This window comes from Citrus sinensis, chromosome 8, assembly GCF_022201045.2.
Source record: "Citrus sinensis cultivar Valencia sweet orange chromosome 8, DVS_A1.0, whole genome shotgun sequence".
In the NCBI taxonomy this organism is placed as follows: Eukaryota; Viridiplantae; Streptophyta; class Magnoliopsida; order Sapindales; family Rutaceae; genus Citrus; species Citrus sinensis.
In genome coordinates, this window is record NC_068563.1 from 16,397,216 (window position 1) to 16,423,499 (window position 26,284).

General features: G+C 35.0%; 1 non-coding gene and 1 pseudogene across 1 annotated transcript; one reads left to right on the forward strand and one right to left on the reverse strand.

The window, feature by feature from the left end:
- Positions 1-26,284, forward strand: part of LOC127899350 (uncharacterized) — a 68,969-nt pseudogene that overhangs the window by 13,019 nt on the left and 29,666 nt on the right.
- On the reverse strand, positions 8,189-8,292 carry LOC127899546 (small nucleolar RNA R71). Its single transcript, XR_008051424.1, has one exon. It is a non-coding gene; the product is annotated as a small nucleolar RNA R71 (small nucleolar RNA).

The window sequence follows — 26,284 nt, forward strand, 5'->3', positions numbered from 1 at the left end:
TCGTTTGATCAATGTTTACATCATCTAACACTAGTTTTGCAGAGATGTATCGAGAAGAACTTAGTCTTAAATTGGGAGAAATGCCATTTATGGTAAAACAAGGTATTGTTCTCGGTCACATCATTTCGAGCAAAGGTATTGAGGTTGACAAAGCCAAGGTGGATCTCATTTCTAATCTTCCTCCACCCAAAACAGTCAGAGAAGTAAGATCTTTCCTTGGGCATGCTGGTTTCTATAGACGTTTCATTAAAGATTTTAGCAAAGTTTCTAGACCCTTATGCAATTTACTTGCTAAGGATGTACAATTTATCTTTAATGATTCATGTCTTGTGGCTTTTGAAAAGTTAAAGCAGTTGTTAACATCATCACCCATCATTCAGCCCCCAAACTGGAGCTTACCATTTGAACTCATGTGCGATGCATCTGATTATGCAGTAGGAGCAGTATTAGGACAAAGAGTTGATCGAATTCCCCATGTTATTTATTATGCTAGTATGACATTAAATGATGCACAGTTGAACTATTCAACTACTGAAAAAGAAACGCTAGCAGTAGTGTTTGCATTGAAAAAATTTCGATCTTATCTCATTAGTTATAAAATAATTATATTCACAGATCATGCTGCTCTTAAATATCTTCTCATAAAGAAAGATGCAAAAGCTAGACTAATTCGTTGGGTGTTACTTTTTCAGGAATTTGACTTGGAATTAAAAGATAAGAAAGGTACAAAAAATGTTGTGGCGGACCACCTCTCTCGTCTCCATTTTGACACAATTATAGAATCATTACCATTGAATGAGTCATTTCCAGATGAACAATTGATGAGTGTGGAAGTATTACCATGGTATGCTGATATCGTTAATTATCTTATTACAGGTCAACTTCCAGAGCATTGGACCAAGCAAGATAAGGCTAAATTCTTTGCAGAGATAAAGAATTTCTTTTGGGATGACCCGTATTTGTTCAAGTATTGTGCAGACCAAATTGTTAGACAATGTGTCCTAGAAAATGAAATTCAGAATATTCTTTCATTCTGCCATGAACAAGCTTGTGGAGGCTATTTCAGTGCTAAGAAAACAACAACTAAAGTTTTACAATGTGGTTTCTATTGGCCAATTATATTTCGAGACGCTTACACTTTCTGTTCTTCATGTGATAGGTGTCAACGAATGGAGAGCATTACACGAAGGAACATGATGCCACTAAATCCAATTTTAGTGGTTGAGATTTTTGACGTATGGGGTATCGACTTCATGGGACCTTTTCTCCCTTCTTTTGGCCATCAATACATATTGGTTGCTGTTGACTACATATCGAAATGGGTAGAAGCAATTCCATGTAGGACCAATGATCACAAGGTGGTGATAGCATTTTGTGAAAAGTAACATTGTTTCACGATAATCAGTGATGGTGGTGCCCACTTTTGTAACAAAGCATTCAAAGCTCTTTTGACAAAGTATTCAATCACACACAAAGTGGCAACCCCATATCATCCGCAAACTAGTGGCCAAGTTGAGATATCCAATCGAGAAATAAAGCATATATTAGAAAAAACGGTGAGGCCAGACAGAAAGATTGGTCATTAAGACTTGATGATACATTATGGGCATATAGAACGGCTTTCAAGACCCCGATTGGGATGTCACCCTATAGACTAGTGTATGGAAAAGCTTGCCACCTACCTGTGGAACTCGAGCATCGTGCATATTGGGCCATCAAGAAATTCAATTTTGACATGCAGCAAGCCAGCTCAGAAAGAAGATTACAGCTGGCAGAACTTGAAGAAATTCGCAATGATGCATACGAAAATGCCAAGATTTACAAGCAACGAATGAAAGTCTTCCATGATAAGCAAATTATGAGAAAATCGTTCACTCCAGGTCAGAAAGTGCTTTTATTCAATTCTTGCTTGCACCTATTCCCAGGTAAGTTACGCTCTCGTTGGTCTGGTCCCTTTATTGTTCATATTGTTTTTCCACATGGGGCAACTGAAATTAAGGACCCAAAGAACGGTGTCATGTTTAAAGTTAATGGTCAAAGATTAAAGCCATATCTAGAGTACCAACCACATGACGAAGACACCGAAATAAATTTGAGTGACCCACCAAATTTGAATTGATTTTTTTTTCTTTTCGTTGATTTGATTTTTCTTTCTTTCTTTTTATTATTATTCTTTTGCTAATTGAAATTGTTTTTGCATAAGTGTGTGTTTATTTTACCATTAAGTTTTCTCTTGTCATTTTTAATCATGGGTCTCATACTTAGACCGTTCCTCCTGAACATTCTTAAACCACTTCAACGTGTCAAAACTCATCTCAAAAGGCAGATTCAATTTTATAAAACACAACGCATTTAGGCTCTACAACCACCAGAGTTAGTAGCCTATGTTGAGGGTTTAGAACGCCAACTTAGAGACATTGAGAGAAGTGTTTACGACATCCAATTGGAGCTTGAGGTAAATTCAATAAGAGGACGATTTTAATTGTGTGTTTTTATTTGTTTTTCTATTTGTGTGCTTTAGTTTGTTACCCCGGTGAAGTGGCGGATAACGGTACTCCGTGACAATCAAGTCGGTTACTTCAGTTTCCCATAATAACTGATATTCTGAGGCGAAGGTATGGACAGAAACGAGATTCTAGCGAAGCTTCACAAGCGATTCCCTTCACTTCCTCAGAATGCCCTCCTTACGATCTATAAAGCTCGGTCCGAACGCATGCGATTACTCATGAGGAATAACATACCTGCTGACATTCGTTGGTTAATCGAGGCTAAAGTACGATCGGCAGGTGAGTTACCTCCAAAATTTATTGCATACATGCCTGGTTGTGGTAAAGGAAATTATGCAAGAAAACGACGAGCTCGAAGAATTTCTGTTGCTTGTCATAAGTGTGCCAGAATGAGTTGCAATAAAAACCCATGTTCTTTAGGAATGATGTCTCATAACAGGGAAGATAAGATTCAATTCATTAGGGATGGCTTGAATAAGGAGTCATTGGATGATATCCTTTTGTCTCTTGAAACGCATCCCAGTGGATATGTGCAAGGAGCGATTCTCCAGTTATGGCCATTATTTCAGAAAGAGCATGCACGATATAGTCTCGGGAATCTGACTATAAACGACCCTGTTTGCCAGTTTATAAGAAAACTGGATAGGAAGCCTATCCTCGACCCATAGAGGGCGTTCAAGCCGTTTCTGGACGTAAAACCAGAGGAAGATGTGAGCCACAGTCGCAACTACCTGTAAATATCCTTTTACTTTATTGTTATTTTATTTCACTATTGTCTTATTGTTTGCATTATTGTCTTTAATAATTTTATTACTGTTTACTTTTTCCTTTTTACTCTTTCCTTTTTGACTTGCGAACCACGTGCTTTACGCGTTATTTGACACTGACATATTACCTCATACACAACCATGACCCACTATCACCGAGGCTCTTAAATGTGATTTCTTTTTTGTCAAGCACTCACAAATTGTTTTTGAGAAGTATCAGAATGTCAGCTACTCCCAATAGATAATTCAAGAACATTTGTGTGCTTTCTGGATTTACATATGGCAAATATAAAGAGTTCGTTGAGGCAGCCATAGATCTTGGTCGAAGCATAGCAGCGAGAAAATTACACTTGGTGTATGGAGGAGGTAATCGAGGGTTATCAAAAATGGTCTCAGAAGCAGCTTTTATCAGGGGAAGTCAAGTGTTAGGCATCATCCCAAGAGTCTTAAAACCATTGGGCAGTTCGTCTGACTCATCAACTGGAGAAGAGTTAGTCGTCTCAGGTATGTAAGAAAGAATAACTAAAATGCTTAATCATGCTGATGCTTTTATTTTCCTTCCAGGAGATCTTGCAACCCTAGAGGCACTTATCACACTAGCATCTTGGGCCCATCTGCACATCCACCAAAAACCTATCGGTTTGTTAAATGTCAATAACTTTTATGATGGCTTTATCGCATTTCTTAACCATGCAATAAAAAACTATTTCATTCCTTCTAATGTGAAAAAACTTTTTATTTGTACTCACACTGCTAATGAGCTACTTGATATGTTACAAGCTTATAAACTGGAGCCAGACCCCTGGACCTTTGTGTTGGAGCGCCCAAATAATGATGGTAACAGTAGCCGCAGTAAGAAGTACAAATTAGATTTAACTCTCCGCTTGTAAATATTGTTTTCTGTGTTGCACCACCCAGGTGATGTCTTCTAAACTCTACTTCTTTCCTTTCAAACATTGAGGAAAATGTTTCGTTCTGGTTGGGGGGAGGGAATAGTCGACAATTGTGGAATTTTGGTTAAGTTTTTACTGATTTTTGTTGTAGAAACTAACTGTTGCTAACTTTTTGTATTGAAGATGGCTGAATATGGAGGGTAGTGACTCTAGAAACGCATCTTCATCGTTTAAAAAAAAATAAAAAAAAATTAATTAAAAAATTTTAAAAAAATCTTTTTCTTTATTAAGTTTTGATGTTCATTTTTCTTCTTCTTTTTAATTTCTCCTCTATAAATATACATTTTCCAACTTGTGAGTCGAAGATGGGTGAATATGGAGTGTAGTTCCTGTAGAAACGCATCTTCTTTAAAAAAAAAAATATTTTCGTTTTCTATCATTTTACGTGTAACTTTTCTAATTAGTTTTTATGCATCATTTTCACATTTCTGCATGCATATTTTCCTTTCATGTTTAGAATAGGTTGGGGGGTAGAATGTTGTTTAAAAAAAAAATTTTGTGATTTGTTTTAACATTGGATGACATGATTAATTTTAAATTTTAGTATTTGTATTATCTTTGGTCTTAAGTGATGTTACATTATGTTTGCTACTCTACATGTTGATGTCGGATACAAATATAAGTTGCTTGAAGGAATGAACATGCCATAATAAGTACCAAGTGAGTTTTTGAGCCTATTATTTTTCTTGGAGAATAACCCTTTTGCCTACTCTTTATACAGCTTAGCAGTTTATTATTTTACACACGATCTCTAAATTGCTTTTGAGTTAACCCTTAAAAAAAATTATAAAATAAAAAAAAGAGAAAAAAATGTGTGTTGTTACATTGGGAGGCCCATCTAACTAGTAGGTATGGATGATTATTTAGAGCCCTAAAAGACGATGGAAAAGGCCATCTTTGATCCGTTTGAGCCTTTCTAGCCATCCCTTTTATTAAATATCCATAGTTAACCCTTTTGAGCCTTTAAAAAAAAAAAAACCTTTTCTTTGTCAACTTATATCTTGACCCACTCTGATTTGGAGTATTACCCGATGTCTTATAAGTTCCATTACCTATTTATGTTTGAGAAAAATGTAAATAATTATTTTTTTCAGTGAAGTTATGCCAAAAAAAAAAGAGAAAAAAAATACAAAAGTTGTTGTTTCAAAAGAATAAAAATAAAAATAATAGGTGAAATCCACCTTGCAACTTCAAAAAAAAAATCTCTGCATTTTTCTCAAACATACACTTTGTTTTCCTTATTTCCCTTCTTTGTTAGCCATGTCTCTAGCCTACGTTACGTCCTAATAAAAGTCCTTCCTGATTTTAGGGAACTATAGTTTGAAATAGAAGCTAGTTATATGGGCTAAAAAGATGTAGTGATGCATAATAATTAAAAAAAAGATAAATAAAGTGGGTTAACTAGCATTTTTGTTTGACTTGAGTTCGTATTATTTCTAAGCTGAGGGCATATTTATTTCATCTTGGTGAGAGCATGTGATATCACTTCTTTATTATTTTCTCTCTCAATTACCATTCATTGGAGTGACTATTTTTATTAGTTTTAATTTCTTTGTGAGAGTGTCACTACTTCCAGTGAGATTTTGGGGTTTGACATGTCATTCTTGAAAGTAGGTATGACAAAGTCTACTGGGCTGATTCATGTGGATGGTTGATGTGGGTGTGATGTTGCTTTAGACTGGAGATAATGCTTATACTTTTATTTGATTGCTATCATTAATTTGATGGAATAAATACGAGTGTTTCTATTAAAAAAAATAATTATTTTGAATTTGAATTTTGTTTTCTCTTTATTTGCTAGGGACTAGCAATAAGCTGGTTGGGGGGTGTGTTGAGTGTTAGAAAATGCATATTTATAAAGGAGAAAACCGTCATTTTACATTTCAAGTCTTACTAACAACCCTTACTTTTATGTATTTAACCTTCTTGTGATTTAATTACATGTGTTTTATTTTAATTAAGTATTTTATGTATTTTAGGGGCATTATAGTCATTGCACAATAAAGGAGAGATCAGACGGCAAAACGGACATCACTTTTGAACTCAGGACGGTCGAAACCTTAAGAGGAGCATAAAAGGAAAAATGGCACTATTCATATGTATGGTACTATTCACGTGTACGGTACTATCTACGTTACTGTTCTCAACACTGTTCACATAGACGGATCGATGACGTGGCATTGACCGATGATGTGGCATTGACTGATGAGGTGTCACGATCCTGTTGGGCTAAAATTCTTATGTACTGTTGATGGTGACGTGGCAGCATATCAGTGGATGAAAAATCTCGCGTACGGTACATGCATCACATAGGATTATTTTCAACCAAACCGCGTTACTGTTTATCCGGGTCAAACCGTGTTACTGTTCATCCGCGTGGTCAAACCGCGTACTGTTGACTGATGACGTGGCGCAATCCTGAGCGTCCAAACTGTTTTTAATCCGATGGCCATGATTTACTTGATGTATCTATAAAAAGGGGGCCTTTCCCCCCTAATTGGATATCTCTGAATCTATTTTTGGGATCCATTTTCTATAATTCCTTCTCCATCTTGTATTTTCTTCGTATTTTAATAAATTCCCATTTTGCCCCTAGTTCAATTATGAGTGGCTAATTTTCTTTCAAGCTTGGGTTGAAGGTGAAGTCTCAACATGTGTCATGAGCTTAATTTGGTAAATTTATTTTCTCTCCCCCTCTAGTTTTTGTGGATGTTTTGACTTCTCGTCGACAAATAATAATAATCTTGTCTAAATACCGCCTTGGTTACACTGGCTCTCTAGTATAAGATTATTATTATTTGGCACGATAAGCCCTTAGCACCATATTGATTAGAGCATGGTTCATGAGGTATGGATTCCCCCCTCATGATTTAATTGGCATTAATACGGATTATTTAGCCCATGATGCATGTTGATACGGATCCAGATACCCAAGTACGTCATTTTAATAGAATTCTCTTCAATTTATTCTCGCCATTTTAATTTAAGTTTTAGCATATTCCAAATCATTTCCACCACAAATCCAATCACCCATTTACAAAATTAATTCTACACAATTAAAATCCACCTACTCGTGGGATCGACACTCGTCACCATTAGTCTATTCTACAATAAATTCGTGCGCTTGCGAGTACATTAAAATTTGCACAACATCTTGTATTTTTTTTTAAAAAAAAGAAAAAAAAAGAAAACAAAAAGTGAATCTGTATTTAGAGGTTAGTATTTCTTTTCTTTCTCTATTCTTTACAATTATGCATTTAGAGGTTAGTAATTTTTAAGTTATTTTTCTTTGTAATTTTTGTTTTATCTTAATTTAATTTTCTTTATTAAGTTTTAATTTAATTTTTAGTTAATTTCATGTATTTGTTTTTGTGTATTTTTATAGAAAGGTTGTAATAGCGCAATAAGGTTAGTATCATAATTTCTCCCTCTTCTTTATTTTTATTTGTTTTGTTCCCATATTTATTTTTTTTATTTGTTTTGCATGCATGGTCGTAGGTCATTATTACCTAATCTTGAACCTATAGACCTTGAACTAGAAGAAACACTTCGCACGCACAAGAACGTTAAAAATAAAATGGATTTACAAGCACAACAGGAGAGGCCATTTAAGGACTATTTTAGTCCCTTAGCTAATTTGAGCACATCATGCATAAGATATCCAAATGTAGCTGCTAGGAGTTTTGAATTAAAACCCAGTGTGCTAAATTGTCTCCCAACATTTTATGGCCTAGAAAATGAGGACCCATATAATCATCTGAATGATTTTCATGCAATTTGTCAAACTTTTAACTATGAAAATTTTTCAGACAATGATGTTAAACTCGGATTATTCCCATTTTCTTTAAAGGATAGAGCTCGTTCATGGTTAAATACTTTACCTGCTAATAGCATTTCATCATGGGAACAAATGGTAACAAAATTTTTGAATAAATATTTCTCAGTGCATAAAACCAACGCTATTCGCAGGGAAATCTCGGAGTTTACCCAGAGAGAGGACAAACAGTTTTTTGAAACATGGGAGCGATTCAATGAGCTACTCTTGAAGTGTCCACATCATGGGTACGAGAAATGGCACCAATGCCAATACTTTTTGGAGGGATTATTGCCGAATGTGCAAGAATGGCTAATGGCAACAAGTGGAGGAGAGCTAATGTCAAAAAGTACATCAAAAATTTGGGAATTCTTCCAGCGACAAGCGGATAATTCCCAACAACGGAGTCGATCACTCAGGAATACTAAAAGAATTAAAGGAGTGAATGAGGTTCACATTGGCGAGTCAACTTCGGGAATCAAAGAAGTCAAGGAGATGGTTGAAGGTCTTGCTCGACAAATAGCATCGTTATCGACTGCTAAATCAACAGAACCACATGACCATGACTCATACTCCGATCAAGCCAATGCCATAGGTGTAAAGAGAAAACTATCTAATTATAACCTATACTCCAACACATATAACCCTGGATGGAGAGACCACCCCAATTTTTCATGGTCTCAAGGATTCCAACAGAATGGACCAGCAGCTCTAGCTCCACCAATGTAACAAATTCCACAAAATCCTCAAGCCTCTCAGCCACCATTTAGACCATACAATCAGAACCAAAACTACTCTCAACCCAGACCATAGGAGGATGCATTCCAGAATTTCAAGAATGTTACTCACTCCACAATTGAGCAACAAAACTGCACCATTGATGGACTACGAAATGAGTTGAGGGCAGGCTTCAATTCACAAGCCCAATCAGTTTCAAGCCTCGAAAAGATGGTGGGACAACTTGCTTCTTCAGTTCAGACCTTGGCAATGACTGTTGACAAAGGCAAATTTCCAAGTCAACCAGTGCCTAATCCTAAAGGAGTGCATGAAGCAAGTACCAGTTCACCACAGCAGCATGGAGAAGTCAAAGCAGTTATGACCTTGCGAAAAGGAAAAGAAGTCGACAACAAAGTGGAGATGCCGGTGACAAAAGAAAATCAAATTGTACCTGTGAGTGTTGAGGACTCATCACCGGAGGAGAAAGAAGAAACCAACCCACAAGAATATATTCCCAAAGCTCCATTTCCTCAGAGGTTAGCTAAAGGGAAAATCCACAGGTGAGATTCTCGAAATCTTCAAACAGGTAAGTGTTAACATCCCTTTGCTTGATGCTATTAAACAAGTTCCATCTTATGCCAAGTTTCTTAAAGACCTTTGTACTAAAAAGATAAATATGCATGTTCAAAAGAAGACATTTTTAACAGAAAACGTTAGTTCTATACTCCAACATAAAATTTCTTTAAAATGCAAAGACCCAGGCTCCCCCACTATCTCATGTAGTATAGGGAACCACACAATTGAGAATGCTTTGTTGGATTTAGGAGCTAGTGTAAATCTGTTGCCTTATTCAGTATTCGTGAAACTTGGACTGGGAGAATTACACCCAACTCCAGTGGCGTAACATGACTATGGAGCTGAACATCTTCAACATTGCCAAACAACCTCACAATGCAGATGATGGAATTATTGATGTGGATTTAATTGAAACAATAGTTGATAACACTTTTCTTTCAAACCTTAGTGATGATTCTTTACAAATATGTTTAACTCACTTTGGTTTTGATTTTGATATTGACAGATCGGTCGATGAGGTCAATGCCCTACTTGACTCAGCACCATCCATGGACACTAATAAATGGAAGTCAAGAGTTGAACAACTAGCACCATCAGAGAAGAAACTCATCCCATCATCAGAATCACCACCGAAACTCGAGCTCAAACCATTACCCAACACTCTGGAATATGCATTTTTGGGAGACGAAAGTACTCTGCCGGTAATCATCTCATCATCCCTAAATGACGAACAAAAAGGTAAGTTGTTGGATATTTTAAAAGAGCACAAAGGAGCATTAGTATGGACCATAGCAGACATTAAAGGTATAAACCCAGTAGACTGCATGCATTACATTCACCTTGATGAAAATGCTAAAACTACTAGGGAGATGCAACGTCGGTTAAATCCTAACATGAAAGAAGTTGTTAGAACTGAAGTCCTTAAGCTATTAGATGCAGGTATCATTTACCCAATTTCTGATAGTTCATGGGTCAGTCCTGTGCAAGTTGTCCCCAAAAAGTCAGGAGTCATAGTAGTTACGAATGTTGATAATGAATTGATACCCACTAGAGTAACTACAAGATAGCGTGTATGCATTTATTATAGAAAGTTAAATTCTGTCACACGTAAAGACTATTTTCCTTTACCATTTATTGATCAAATGCTTGATAGATTAGCAGGCCATGAATTTTATTGCTTTCTAGATGGCTACTCAGGATATAATCAGATTCCCATAGCACCAAAAGATCAGGAGAAAACTACTTTCACTTGCCCTTTTGGCACATTTGCATATAGGAGAATGCCATTTGGATTATGTAATGCACCTGCTATATTTCAACGATGCATGTTGAGCATTTTTTCTGATATGGTTGAACGATTCCTTGAAGTCTTTATGGATGACTTTTCTGTCTTTGGTGATTTGTTTGATCAATGTTTACATCATCTAACACTAGTTCTGCAGAGATGTATCAAGAAGAACTTGGTCTTAAATTGGGAGAAATGCCATTTTATGGTAAAACAAGGTATTGTTCTCGGTCACATCATTTCGAGCAAAGGTATTGAGGTTGACAAAGCCAAGGTGGATCTCATTTCTAATCTTCCTCCACCCAAAACAGTTAAAGAATTAAGATCTTTCCTTGGGCATGCTGGTTTCTATAGACGTTTCATTAAAGATTTTAGCAAAGTTTCTAGACCCTTATGCAATCTACTTGTTAAGGATGTACCTTTTATCTTTACTGATTCATGTCTTATGGTGTTTGAAAAACTAAAGCAATTGTTGACATCATCACCCATCATTCAGGCCCTAAATTGGAGCTTACAATTTGAGCTCATGTGTGATGCATCTGATTATGCAATAGGAGCAGTATTAGGACAAAGAGTTGATCAAATTCCCCACGTTATTTACTATGTTAGTATGACATTGAATGATGCACAGTTGAACTATTCAACTACTGAAAAAGAAATGCTAGCAGTAGTGTTTGCATTAGAGAAATTTCAATCTTATCTCATTGGTTGTAAAATAATCGTGTTCACAGATCATGCTGCTCTTAAATATCTTCTCACAAAGAAAGATGCAAAAGCTAGACTAATTCGTTGGGTGTTACTTTTGTAGGAATTTGACTTGGAATTCAAAGATAAGAAAGAGACAGAAAATGTTGTGGCGGACCACCTCTCTCATCTCCATTTTGACACAATTACAGAGCCATTAATATTAAATGAGTCATTTCCAGGTGAACAATTAATGAGTGTGGAAGTATTACCATGGTATGCTGATATAGTTAATTATCTTGTTACAGGTCAACTTCCAGAGCATTGGACCAAGCAAGACAAGGCTAAATTCTTTGCAGAGATAAAGAATTTCTTTTGGGATGACCTGTATTTTTTCAAGTATTGTGCTGATCAAATTGTTAGACGATGTGTCTCAGAAAATGAAATTCAGAATATTCTTTCATTCTGCCATGAACAAGCTTGTGGAGGCCATTTCAGTGCTAAGAAAACAGCAACTAAAGTTTTACAATGTAGTTTTTATTGGCCAACTATATTTCGAGATGCTTACACTTTTTGTTCTTCATGTGATAGGTGTCAACGAATGGGGAGCAGTACACGAAGGAACATGATGCCACTAAATCTAATTATAGTGGTTGAGATTTTTGATGTATGGGGTATCGACTTCATAGGTCCCTTTCCCTCTTATTTTGGCCATCAATACATATTGGTTGCTGTTGACTATGTATCGAAATGGGTAAAAGCAATTCCATGTAGAACCAATGATCATAAGGTGGTGATAGGATTTTTGAAAAACAACATTGTTTCACGCTTTGGATTCCCTCGAGCAATAATCAGTGATGGTAGTGCCCACTTTTGTAACAAAGCATTCAAAGCTCTTTTGACAAAGTATTCAATCACACACAAAGTGGCGACTCTGTATCATCTGCAAACCAGTGGCCAAGTTGAGATATCCAATCGAGAAATAAAGCACATATTAGAAAAAACGGTGAGGCCAGACAAGAAAGATTGGTCATTAAGACTTGATGATGCATTATGGGCATACAGAATGGCTTTCAAGACCCCGATTGGGATGTCACCCTACAGGCTAGTGTATGGAAAAGCTTGCCACCTACCTGTGGAACTCGAGCATCATGCGTATTGGGCCATCAAGAAATTCAACTTTGACATGCAGCAAGCCAGCTCAGAAAGAAGATTACAACTGGCAGAACTTGAAGAAATTCGCAAGGATGCATATGAAAATGCCAAGATTTACAAGCAACGAATGAAAGTCTTCCATGATAAGAAAATTATGAGAAAATCATTCACTCCAGGTCAGAAAGTACTTTTATTCAATTCTCGCTTGCACCTATTCCCAGGTAAGTTACGCTCTCGTTGGTCTGGCCCATTTATTGTTCATATTGTTTTTCCACATGGGGCAATTGAAATTAAGGACCCAAAGAACGGTGTCACGTTTAAAGTTAATGGTCAAAGATTAAAGCCATATCTAGAATACTAACCACATGGAGAAGACATCGAAATAAATTTGAATGACCCACCAAATTTGAATTGATTTTTTTTCTTTTCGGTGATTTGATTTTTTCTTTCTTTCTTTCGTTATATTATTCTTTTGCTAATTGAAATTATTTTTGCATAAGTGTGTTTGTTTAACTATTAAGTTTTCTCTTATCATTTTTAATCATGAGTACCTTGCTTAGACCGTTCCTCCTAAACATTCTTAAACCACTTCAACGTGTCAAAACTCATCTCAAAAGGCAGATTCAATTTTGTAAAACACATCGCATTTGGGCTCTACAACCACCAGAGTTAGTATCCTATGTTGAGGGTCTAGATATTGAGAGAAGTGTTTACAACATCCAGTTGGAGCTTGAGGTGAATTCAATAAGAGGACGATTTTAATTTTCTTTGTGTGTTTTAATTTGTTTTTCTGTTTGTGTGCTTTAGTTTGTTACCCCGGTGAAGTGGCGGATAACGGTACTCCATGACAATCAAGTCCGTTACTTCAGTTTCCCATAATAACTGATATTCTGAGGCGAAAGTATGGACAGAAATGAGATTCTAGCGAAGCTTCACAAGCGATTCCCTTCACTTCCTCAGAATGCCCTCCTTACGATCTATAAAGCTCGGTCCGAACGAATGTGATTGCTTATGAGGAATAACATACCTGCTGATATACGTTGGTTAATTGAGGCGAAAGTACGATCGGCAGGTGAGTTACCTCCAAACTTTATTGCATACATGCCTGGTTGTGGTAAAGGAAATTATGCAAGAAAACGAAGAGCTCGAAGAATTTCGGTTGCTTGTCATAAGTGTGCCAGAATGAGTTGCAATAAAAACCCATGTTCTTTAGGAATGGTGTCTGATAACAGGGAAGATAAGATTCAATTCATTAGAGATGGCTTGAATAAGGAGTCATTGGATGATATCCTTTTGTCTCTTGAAACGCATCCTAGTGGATATGTGCAAGGAGCGATTCTCCAGTTATGGCCATTATTTCAGAAAGAGCATGCACGATATAGTCTCGGAAATCTGACTATAAACGACCCTGTTTGCCAGTTTATAAGAAAACTGGATGGGAAGCCTATCCTCGACCCATAGAGGGCGTTCAAACCGTTTCTGAACGTAAAACCAGTGGAAGATGTGAGCCACAGTTGCAACTACCTGTAAATATCCTTTCACTTTACTGTTATTTTATTTCACTATTGTTTTATTGTGTGCATTATTGTCTTTAATAATTTTATTACTGTTTACTTTTTCCTTTTTACTGTTTCCTTTTTGACTCGCGAGCCACGTGCTTTGCGCGTTATTTGACACTGACATGTTACCTCATATACAATTGTGACCCACTGTCACCAAGACTCTTAAATGTGATTTTTTTTGTCAAGCACTCACAAATTATTTTTTGAGAAGTATCAAAATGGTAGCTACTCCAAATAGACAATTCAAGAACATTTGTGTGCTTTCTGGATTTACCTATGGCAAACATAAAGAGTTCGTTGAGGCAGCCATCGATCTTGGTCGAAGCATAGCAGCAAGAAAATTACATTTAGTGTATGGAGGAGGTAACCGAGGGTTATCAAAAATGGTCTCAGAAGCAGCTTTTATTAGAGGAAGTCAAGTGTTAGGCATCATCCCAAGAATCCTAAAACCATTAGGCAGTTCATCTGACTCATCAACTGGAGATGAGTTAGTCATCTCAGGTATGCAAGAAAGAATAACTAAAATGCTTAATCATGCTGATGCTTTTATTTTCCTTCCAGGAGATCTTGCAACACTAGAGGCACTTATCACGCTAGCATCTTGGGCCCATCTGCACATCCACCAAAAATCCATCGGTTTGTTAAATGTCAGTAACTTTTATGATGGCTTTATCGCATTTCTTAACCATGCAATAAAAAACTATTTCATTCCTTCTAATGTGAAAAAACTTTTTATTTGTGCTCACACTGCTAATGAGCTACTTGATATGTTACAAGCTTATAAACTGGAGCCAGACCCTGGACCTTTGTGTTGGAGCGCCCAAATAATGATGGTAACAGTAGCCGCAGTAAGAAGTACAAATTAGATTTAACTCTCCGCTTGTAAATATTTTTTTTCTGTGTTGCACCACCCAGGTGATGTCTTCTAAACTCTATTTCTTTCCTTTCAAACATTGAGGACAATGTTTCGTTCTGGTTGGGGGGAGGGAATAGTCGACAATTGTGGAATTTTGGTTAAGTTTTTACTAATTTTTTGTTGTAGAAACTAACTGTTGCTAACTTTTTGTGTTGAAGATGGCTGAATATGGAGGGTAGTGACTCTAGAAACGCATCTTCATCATTTAAGAAAAACATTAAAAAAAATTAATTAAAAAATTAAAAAAAAATTATTTTTCTTTATTAAGTTTTGATGTTTATTTTTCTTCTTCTTTTTAATTTCTCCTCTATAAATATACATTTTCTAACTTTTGAGTCGAAGGTGGCTGAATATGGAGTGTAGTTCGTCTAGAAACGCATCTTTTTTTTAAAAAAAAAAACCATTTTCGTTTTCTATCATTTTACGTGTAACTTTTCTAATTAGTTTTTATGCATCATTTTCACATTTCTGCATGCATATTTTCCTTTCATGCTTAGAATAGGTTGGGGGTAGAATGTTGTTTGAAAAAAAAAATTTGTGTGATTTGTTTTAACATTGGATGACATGATTAATTTCAAATTTTAATATTTGTATTATCTTTGGTCTTAAGTGACGTTACGTTATGTTTGCTACTCTACATGTTGATGTCGGAGACAAATGTGAGTTGTTTGAAGGAATGAACATGTCATAATAAGTACCAAGTGAGTTTTTGAGCCTATTATTTTTCTTGGAGAATAACCCTTTTGCCCACTCTTTATACAACTTAGCAGTTTATTATTTTATACACGATCTCTAAATTGCTTTTGAGTTAACCCTTAAAAAAAATTGTAAAATAAAAAAAAGAAAAAAATGAAAAAAATGTGTGTTGTTACATTGGGAGGCCCATCTAACTAGTAGATATGAATGATTATTTAGAGCTCTAAAAGACGATGGAAAGGCCATCTTTGATCCATTTGAGCCTTTCTAGCCATCCCTTTTATTAAATATCCATAGTTAACCCTTTTGAGCCTTTAAAAAAAAATATAAAAAAAACCTTTTCTTTGTCAACTTATTATTTTGACCCACTCTGATTTGGAGTATTACCCGATGTCTTATAAGTTTCATCACCTATTTATGTTTGAGAAAAATTTAAATAATTATTTTGTTCAGTGAAGTTATGCCAAAAAAAAAAAAAACAAAAGTTGTTGTTTCAAAAGAATAAAAATAAAAATAATAGGTGAAATCCACCTTGCAACTTCCAAAAAAAAAAAATTCTCTGCATTTTTCTCAAACATACACTTTGTTTTCCTTATTTCCCTTCTTTGTTAGCCATGTCCCCAGCCTACGTTACGTCCTAATAAAAGTCCTTCTTGATTTTAGGGAACTATAGTTTGAAGTATAAGCTAGTTATATGGGCTAAAAAGATGTAGTGATGCATAATAAAAAAAAAGATAAATAAAGTGGGTTGACTAGCATTTTTGTTTGACTTGAGATCGTATTATTTCTAAACTGAGGGCATATTTATTTCATCTTGGTGAGAGCATGTGATATCACTTCTTTATTATTTTCTCTCTCAATTACCATTTATTGGAGTGACTATTTTTAGTGGGTTTAATTTATTTGCGAGAGTGTCACTACTTCCAGTGAGATTTTGGGGTTTGACATGTCATTCTTGAAAGTAAATATAACAAAGTCTACTGGGCTAATTCATGTGGATGGTTGATGTGAGTGTGATGTTGCTTTAGACTGGAGATAATGCTTATACTTTTATTTGATTGCTATCATTAATCTGATTGAATAAACACGAGTGTTTCTAAATTTAAAAAAAAAATCATTTTGAATTTGAATTTGAATTTTATTTTCGCTTCATTTGCTAGGGACTAGCAATAAGCTGGTTGGGGGGTGTGCTGAGTGTTAGAAAATGCATATTTATAAAGGAGAAAACCGTCATTTTACATTTCAAGTCTTACTAACACCTTTACTTTTATGAATTTAATCTTCTTTTGATTTAATTCCGTTTGTTTTATTTTAATTAAGTATTTTATGTATTTTAGGGGCATAATAGTCATTTCACAATAAACGAGAGATCAGATGGCAAAACGGACATCACTTTTGAACTCAGGACGGTCAAAAACCTTAGGAGGAGCATAAAAGGAAAAATAGCACTGTTCACATGTATGATACTATTCATGTGTACGGTACTGTATATGTTACTGTTCACGACACTGTTCACATAGACGGGCGATGACGTGGCATTGACCGATGATGTGGCATTGACTGATGAGGTGTCACGATTCTGTTGGGCTAAAATTCTTATGTACTGTTGATGGTGACGTGGCAGCATATCAGTGGACGAAAAATCTCGCGTACGGTACATGCATCACACAGGATTATTTTCAACCAAACTGCGTTACTGTTCATCCGGGTCAAACCGCGTTATTATTCATCTGGGTCAAACCGTGTTACTGTTCATCCGCGTGGTCAAACCGCGTACTGTTGACTGATGACGTGGCGCAATCCTGAGCGTCCAAACTGGTTTTAATCCGATGGCCATGATTTACTCCATGTATCTATAAAAAAGGGGCCTCTCCCCCCTAATTTGATATCTCTGAATCCATTTTTGGTATCCATTTTCTGTAATTCCTTCTCCATCTTGTATTTTCTTCTTATTTTAGTAAATTTCCATTTTGCCCCTAGTTCAATTATAAGTGGCTAATTTTCTTTCAAGCTTGGGTTGAAGGTGAAGTCTCAACATGTGTCATGGGCTTAATTTGGTAAATTTATTTTCTCTTCCCCTCTAGTTTTTGTGGATGTTTTGACTTCTCGTCGACAAATAATAATATTCTTGTCTAGTACCGCCTTGGTTTCACCGGCCCTTTAGTACAAGGTTATTATTATTTGGCACGATAAGCCCTTAGCATCATATTGATTAGAGCGTGGTTCATGAGGTGTGGATTCCCCCCTCATGATTTAATTGGCATTAATACGGATTATTTAGCCCATGATGCATGTTGACACGGATCTAGATACCCAAGTACGTCATTTCAGTAGATTTCGCTTCAATTTATTCTTGCCATTGCAATTCCAATTTTAGAATTTATTATCGTCATCTCAATTCCAATTTTAGGATAATTTAAATCACATCGTGCACTTGAGAGTACATTAAAATTTGCACAACACTAGCTTACATAAAGAGTTGGGGACGAAATTGAGATTTAGCACTGCTTTCCATCCACAGACAGATGGACAATCCGAAAGGACTATTCAAACCCTTGAGGATATGCTTCGAGCTTGTGTACTAGGATTGAGTGGTGGTTAGGAAAAGCACCTAATGTTGATTGAATTTGCTTATAACAATAGCTTCCATTCGAGTATTGGCATGGCACCATTTGAGGCATTATATGGAAGAAAGTGTAGGTCCCCAATCTGCTGGGATGACGTTGGTGAAAGAAAACTTTTGGGTCCAGAATTAATACAGATTACTGTTGATGAAATCAAGTTGATTAGAGGACGTCTTCAAACAGCTCAGAGCAGACAGAAGAGTTATGCAGATCGTCATAGACGTGAGTTGGAATTTGAAAAAGGAGATTTTGTTTTCTTGAAAATATCGCCATGGAAAAGGGTGTTTCGGTTCGGGAAGAAAGGGAAGCTTAGCCCTAGATTTATTGGACCATTTGATATTTTAGAGAGAATTGGTCCGGTGGCCTATCGCATAGCTTTACCACCAAGTCTGTCTAGGCTTCACAATGTATTTCATGTGTCTGTGTTAAGAAAGTACATTGCAGACCCTTCACATGTGCTAGACTACCAACCGATTCAGATAACTGAAGACATGTTGTATGAGGAATAGCCTATTGAGATTGTCGATCGAAACGAACAAGTATTAAGGAATAGAGTTATTCCCCTAGTGAAGGTACGATGGATGAATCATTCTATTGAGGAAGCCACATGGGAGCGAGAAGCAGAAATGTTGGAGAAGTATCCTTAACTCTTCCATGCATAAGGTAACCTTTTAATTTCGAGGACAAAATTTTTGATAGGAGGGGAGAAATTGTAACGCCACAAATTCCCATATATATTAAATTATGGAAATTGGGCTTTCATTGAGAATTAAGGGTGGCCTATAACCCTTATTAAGAGGTTATTTATGAGATAATTTTGGAAAAAGGTTATTTTTCCTTATTAAATAGGGTTTCTTAAGATCCCCTATAAATGCATACTTTTTCCCCTTCCATAACCCTAAGTTCACAACGTTTATTCTTCTTCTCTGCTACTCTTTACGCTTATACCCAAATCTTAGGATTCAAACCTTTGTTTAGGAGAGAATCAAAGCGACAGGTAAGTTATTCTGCATGTTCTCAACAGATTTCTAATCACTCTATCTAGCTAGGGTTTATATTGGCATGATTCTAGATGGTTGTAGATCATAATGCAAGATTTAGAATGTATTTAGGCGTTGTTTAGGGATTTGATTTATTATGAGTTTAGTTAATCAATCCTTGACGTATTAAGCACAGGATAATTCTGGACAACATGAGTATCTCGAATTTAAACCTATATTTTCTGAACTAATTTTCTTATAAAATTTATATTTCTAGAAACCAGACATGTAGGGCTTCTTGATTAAATTTTATTTCATTAAATTAGACTTCGTTTTCAATTTTATAAGTATTTTGGAAATAGAAACCACTGCATTGGAAAACTACGATTCCAGGATTGTCATCAGATTCACAAGACTATTTGTACCACTAAATGAACTTGGAAAATTCTGAAAGTTTATATGTATGTTAATATATGTGTCTAGGATTCTCAGTTTTAATTTCATAATTTTCGGATTAGTATTTTATTTTATAAAAATCACGAAACTCGTTCTGTTTAGTTTAGATTATGTGAAAACAGTTTTGAATTTGCTGAGAAGTAAATAGTTTTTAAAATGTTTTTGATATCGGATCCTCTTGTAAATTTTACATGGGGTACTCATGGATCATAATAGTTCCATAGGATATTATATCATTCTGAGTCTTAGATTAAGAGTTAAAATTCTGAGAATCAGACCTGTACGGGTATGAATTAGAAAATCAGATTCTTAGAATAAGTTATTGATTGTCATATCTTGTATTTGTTTAAGGTATTGAAGGTGATTGAGGCTCTTAGAAGCTTAGAGGTGTGTTTATTCATTCATTTTTCGAAGTAAGTAACTTTATTCCTAATGTACTGGATATGTATAAGTATTTTGATATTATTATTATAAGTATAAATGTTTTGATACTACTTAAAGGATTAATTGATTTTGATAACAAAATTAGTTTTATGTAAATGTTTTCAAACCTAAATTCTTTTTAACAAAGTATTTTATAAATGCTTTTTAATATGTAAATGATTTTATGACATGACAACCTTTTATGATGTTATCTTTAAAATGTTATGCAAGCCTAAATTATTGATATGAACTTTTATGAAACTGATACAAATGTTTTATACCTATGTTTGATTTCAATTATTGATGATTGTATGAGATTCTTAATGTTTTGGCTCATTGTCCATAGTTATTATGATTATGATTCTGATTCTGATCGTAATATACGATATATCTGTCTGGACCAGTACTGGGTTTCTGTTTGAGTGTGCACACGATATTCTGATTCTGTTTCTGGCCGGGTCACCGGGACTATAGGTGACACTATGTGACAAGAGCTAACCTTTTGTTTTCTGTATATGTATTATATGATTTGCTTCGTAAGTAAATATGCTTTTGAATATTCTGAATTATTAAGAATTTATGTTATGTTATCGTGATATATCGTTTTATAAAATTTATGGATTATGATATATGTTTTAAACAAAAGAAGGCTTGCAATATTTTTTTTTGTATCGATAGGCCTAGTATGTTAGAAATGGCTTTACTTACCGAATTGATGGCTCACCCATCGTCATTACTTTTTGCAGATTGAGTTTCTTTGAGAGGGGCGCTTAGCTTTGGAGTTAGTAATTTTCTGTTTCCGTTGCTATTTGAATAAGAGGAGCAATAAACTCGTGTTTCTATTTAGTTATTTCTATTATGAACGTGTAATTTGGAGTTTGAGACTTTTGTTATTATTTTTATGTCCTCGGGAGAGATTATTTAGTATTAGACGTTTTAAATTTGTGGATTTATTTGAATAAGAATTGGAGGTATTTCAGTTTGAAACTTATGAATAAAGATTATGATTTGTGAGTAACCTCCTTCTTCACGTGCTTCGCATGTGTTAGATTTGGGGTGTTACAAGAACCATGCAATTCATCAAGCATGTCATCAAGTCTAGGAATAGGATGTCGATACTTTACAATGATTTTATTAATTGCACGACAGTCAATGTACATCCTCCATGTGCCATCCTTTTTGGGCACTAGTAAAATTGGTGCCGCACATGGACTCATGCTCTCCCTCACATATCCCTTTGCCAAGAGTTCTTCAACTTTCCTTTGAAGCTCCTTTGTCTCCTCATGGTTACTTCTATATGCGGGTCTATTAGGAATGGTACCTCTAGGGACTAAGTCTATTTGATGCTCATTTCCCCTAATAGGTGGCAAACCATTAGGGACTTCATTTGGAAACACATCATCAAAGTCCTGCAAAAGAGTCACAATAGCACTAGGCAAAGAAAAGTTAAGCTCATTTGTATGTGAACAAGCCTCTTTGCACAAAAGTACAATGATAGGTTGTTTTGAAAAGAAAGCCCTCTTAACCTCGCTCTCTTTTGCAAACAAGTTCACTTGCTGCCTCTCTTTTCTCTCAACAATATTTGTTTCAATCTTTTCACTTGTTTTTCTCTCAATCTTTCTTTCTTTTGTACTCTCATTTTCTTTTTTTGTATCACTCTCTTTTTGTATTGGCATTTGATCCTCATACACTTGCCTAGGTGTTAATGGTGCAAGAGTGATTTGCTTTTTATTCATTACAAAAGAATATCTATTTAAGTAACCATCATGTGTCACACGCCTATCATATTGCCAAGGTCGCCCCAAAAGAATGTGTCCAGCATGCATGGGTACTACATCACATAGAACTTCATCCTTGTATCTCCCAATTGAGAATGAAACCAGCACTTGTTTATTTACTTTGGCTTCCCTACAATCATTCAGCCATTGTAGCTTATATGGCCTAGGATGTTTCAAAGTTTTCAAATTCAATTTTTCAACTAAACTAAACTAGTGCTAGCCACATTAGTACAACTTCCACCATCAATTATCATATTACATACCTTATCTTTGATGGGGCATCTAGTTTGAAAGATGTTATCACGTTGTACCTCTGCATCTTCTTTTACTTGCACGTTGAGAGCATGCCTAACAACCATCAATTTACCATCAACATGATACTCTACACCATCATAGGTTCATCATCTGATTCACTCTCTGTTTCAACATTTCCATCATCCCTCAAGATCATTACTTTCTTATTTGGGCATTGAGATGCAATATGACATGTCCCCAAACATTTAAAACACTTAATATCTCTATTTCTAGAGTGTTGGGAATCAGATTTACCTTTGCTTTGGTTGCCTCCCTCTTTATGATCCTTGAATGGCTCAATCTTAGGCTTTGAAATAGCCTTTTCATCTTTCCTCCATTTTGACTTCAATGAGGAAGATGAACCCAAATTGGTTCTAGTGGAACCTTTCTTTTTCAGTTGTCGTTCCATTTTCATGGCCATGTGAACCATGTCTTCCAACTCAACATAGTGCTGCAAGTCAACCACATTAGCAATATCTTGATTTAAACCATGTAAAAATCTTGCCATAGTGGCCTCTCGTTCTTCTTCAATGTTGGCTCGAATCATGATTATTTCCATCTCCTTTTGGTAATCTTCCACAGTTCTGAAACCTTGTGTAAGGCTTTGAAGCCTTTGGTGCAGCTCCCTATAATAATGACTAGGAACAAATCTCCTCTTCATGATGGCCTTCATCTCCTCCCAAGTGTTTATAGGCCTTTCACGATTTCTTCTCCTACTCAAAACAAGTTGATCCCACTAAATAATAGCATAATTAGTAAATTCAACAGCAGCTAGTTTTACCTTTTTCTCCTCAGAGTAGTTGTGGCAATCAAATACTAGTTCCACTTTTTTTCCCACTCCAAATAAACTTCCGGATCATTTTTACCTTGAAAATAAGGAATTTTTAGTTTGGTACTCCCCAAATCATGATCTATACATCTTGCCCTTCTATCATATCTTCCACGCATGTCAACAGTGGCCTGGTCATCAAAATTATCTAAGTCATCACCATCTTCTTCTCCTATGGCAGCACGCCCTTGATTACCTCTTACATTAGGAGCTATTGGTTGTTGCCCCCTTTGTAGATTGGTTATGACAGTGTCTTGCCTCTCCAATTTGACATGAATCTCTCCAAACATCAGATTCATGCGCTCAAATTGTTGTTGCATGGCCTTGAGCATAATTGATTGGTCACTTGATCTTTTGACATATTTGTAATCTGAAAAGAATGTTACCAAAAAGACCTCACAACACTCTCTCACGTGTTTCACTCAATTTGATGTCACTTAACTCTCGTGTTTAACACACAAATTGGCTTTTTCCCTCTAATGATCTCACAAACTTTTGCCTTTTACCACACTTAATTCTCTCTTTCAGTTCTTTATTGAACTAAATAAACACAATCAAGAAAAAAAACCGAAGTGGCACACCAAATATGACAATCCAGCACACTAACAAAGAAAAGAAATTAAGAGAACACAAAGAATGAAAAGGAAATTGAAGAAAGGAAAGCAAGCAAGCGAAGCAACACAATTGATATTGTGTGTAAACAATGTCAAGGAAAATGAATAACTAAAATTCAATTTGATGAAAGTAGAAATACTTGAATCCTTTTGTAATCTCTTTTTTTTTTTATAATCAAAATAAATAAGACATTCAAACCTGATTAGAAACTAGCTCTGATACCAAATGATACGAAACCCCACAATGAAACTTTGAAACTCACACTTAAATTGTAGTTTCAACTTCTCAAGAAAGTTCTAAATAGATTTATGACAAACAAAACCTTGACCTAATGCTTAAGAAAATCATGAACCAAAGGTATAGAGAGAGATATTGATGCCACACTCAAGAAATAGATGAGAAGGTGAGTGATAAGTCTAAATTTGGAACGCCACAAGAAAGCAAATTTTTGATAAGTTCACTAGTTCTCAAAAGAACCAAAGAAAGAATAATCTTTCAAATTCAAATAACATTAATCTCTTAGTTATTTTACATAGCAAGGTTGCTGAGTTTAAATAGGCTAAAAGAAACCCAAGATCTTAAAAATACAAATGAAAACATTGGAACAACCCTCTAAGTATAGGTTTGTCAAAGGGTGCTTTAAAAGCCTTCACCAACCCACCATTATTAATGATAGACTTACCTAACACATTGATAAACTTGACACAAAATAAATAAATGAAGTTGAATAATCAAAGGAGTCGTTTGAATTCCCAAGCCTGAATAAGTTGTAATAAATTGATCATAACTCCTTCTAGAGAACTCCAAATCCAACTCTGTAAAATGTATTGGAAAGCTAACTTAATTATCTTTCCAACAGTATATAGCGTGTATATTAGTTCTGGCTCAATCAATACCAGATTTATTCCGAATTTTCCCTTTCTGCATTTGATCCAAATTGTGTATTTGGCTGCTCAATAGCTTGAATAATGCCCACAATGCCTTGTCTTCTCTCCAAGCCCAATTCATGATGTCTTGCATCTTGAATTGCATTTTCAATCCATATTTTCTCAATTAATCCATTTAATGCAGCTTGCATCTTTTTGGGTCTAGCTCTTGTAATTGGGCTTCCATGAATGTGCAAAGGATCACTTGAAGCTTTAATGGTATTCCCTTGATGGTTCTCATCAGTGACCCCAAGAGTTATGTATGTAATTACAGAGACAATAATGTATTATTAAGAAATGCAGTAGTTTGAATATTTGCACAATCGATAGTTGTATTCAATATTGAAGCCTTAATTAAGAATATATATATTTTACATGCATTTAATAATAATACATAAATAAAAAAGCATATAGGGCTTGTAACCATATAATATTAAATTACATGGTTTGTAAAGCTTGTTTTGAGCTATCAAAATTTGCAATAGGAAGAACTAACAAAGGATCTAAACCACGTGCTCCATGGATGAATAAAGTGTGTGGGATTTACATTGACTAAGTCGAAAAAGATAAACGGATAAAAATAAGCTGAATAATGTTTGATAATAACTATCCAATTTTTCTAAGTCCTCCCCATTTTATACGTATTGGTTTTGTATTCATAGAAGGTCTACATATCTATCTACTCATACATCTCAGTATCTTTCCCAAACAATCAATCAAGGTTACTAAATTTCTTTATGCTGTTGTAAATAATTAAAACTTGAACTCGTGATTTTAGAAGATGTAAAACTTTGAAATTGCAAGAGCTTGATCTTAATTTGAATTGGTCAATTTGTAGTAGAATATATTTGATTTTGGTATGTTCAATTTTTAATCTATGACATGTTGCTAAAATGTCTTTCATTCTTTGTTGAATTTGATTAATTCCAAAAGTTTAAGCTATGTATGTGTAGGAGCAGTTTCTTTAATTTGATTAATATTTTATATATGTTATTTTTTTTAGTAGTATTTAAATTTTAATATTGATTTGAGGACTTTGATGTGCAAGATATGGTTATCAATGAAGAAGGAGATTCTAGTAGCCCATTTACTAATATTGATTTATCTCCAGCAAGTATTGCAGAGATGAATGCTACAAGAGATAGAATTGCAACTTCTATGTGGCATGATTACATGTGTAATGCATGATGTCTTTCATGTAATTTTTTATAATTATTTTCTTTAAATCATATGTGTTGTAATATATATCTTAATTATAGTGTAGAAACAATGACAATGTAAAACTGTTTTTTTTTATTAATGCTAATACTAAAACTTTATCATCGTGTAATTTTTTATAATTATTTTGTTTAAATTATTTATGGTATGTTTATGTATGTATTAGTTAAACAATTATTTTCTAACTATAACTATGACTTAAATGTTTAGTAAAAATTGTTTTTGAAAATGGTACTACCAAACACATATTTACTATTTTTATTATTTTCAATTGTGTCTACCAAACGCATATTACTATTTGCAATTTTAAAATACAGGATGCAGAAAATGATAACAAACACATACTTAAATTTGAAATATAGCAACTGTAAAATATCATTTTCATTCTCATTTTTGTTCTTAGAAAATAGAAATTCAGAAACAATACCAAACAGGCCCTAAGTATTTCACTATCAAATCACATTTGAAGCAACTTCAGATCTTATTATTATTTGCTCTTCAACCAAAAA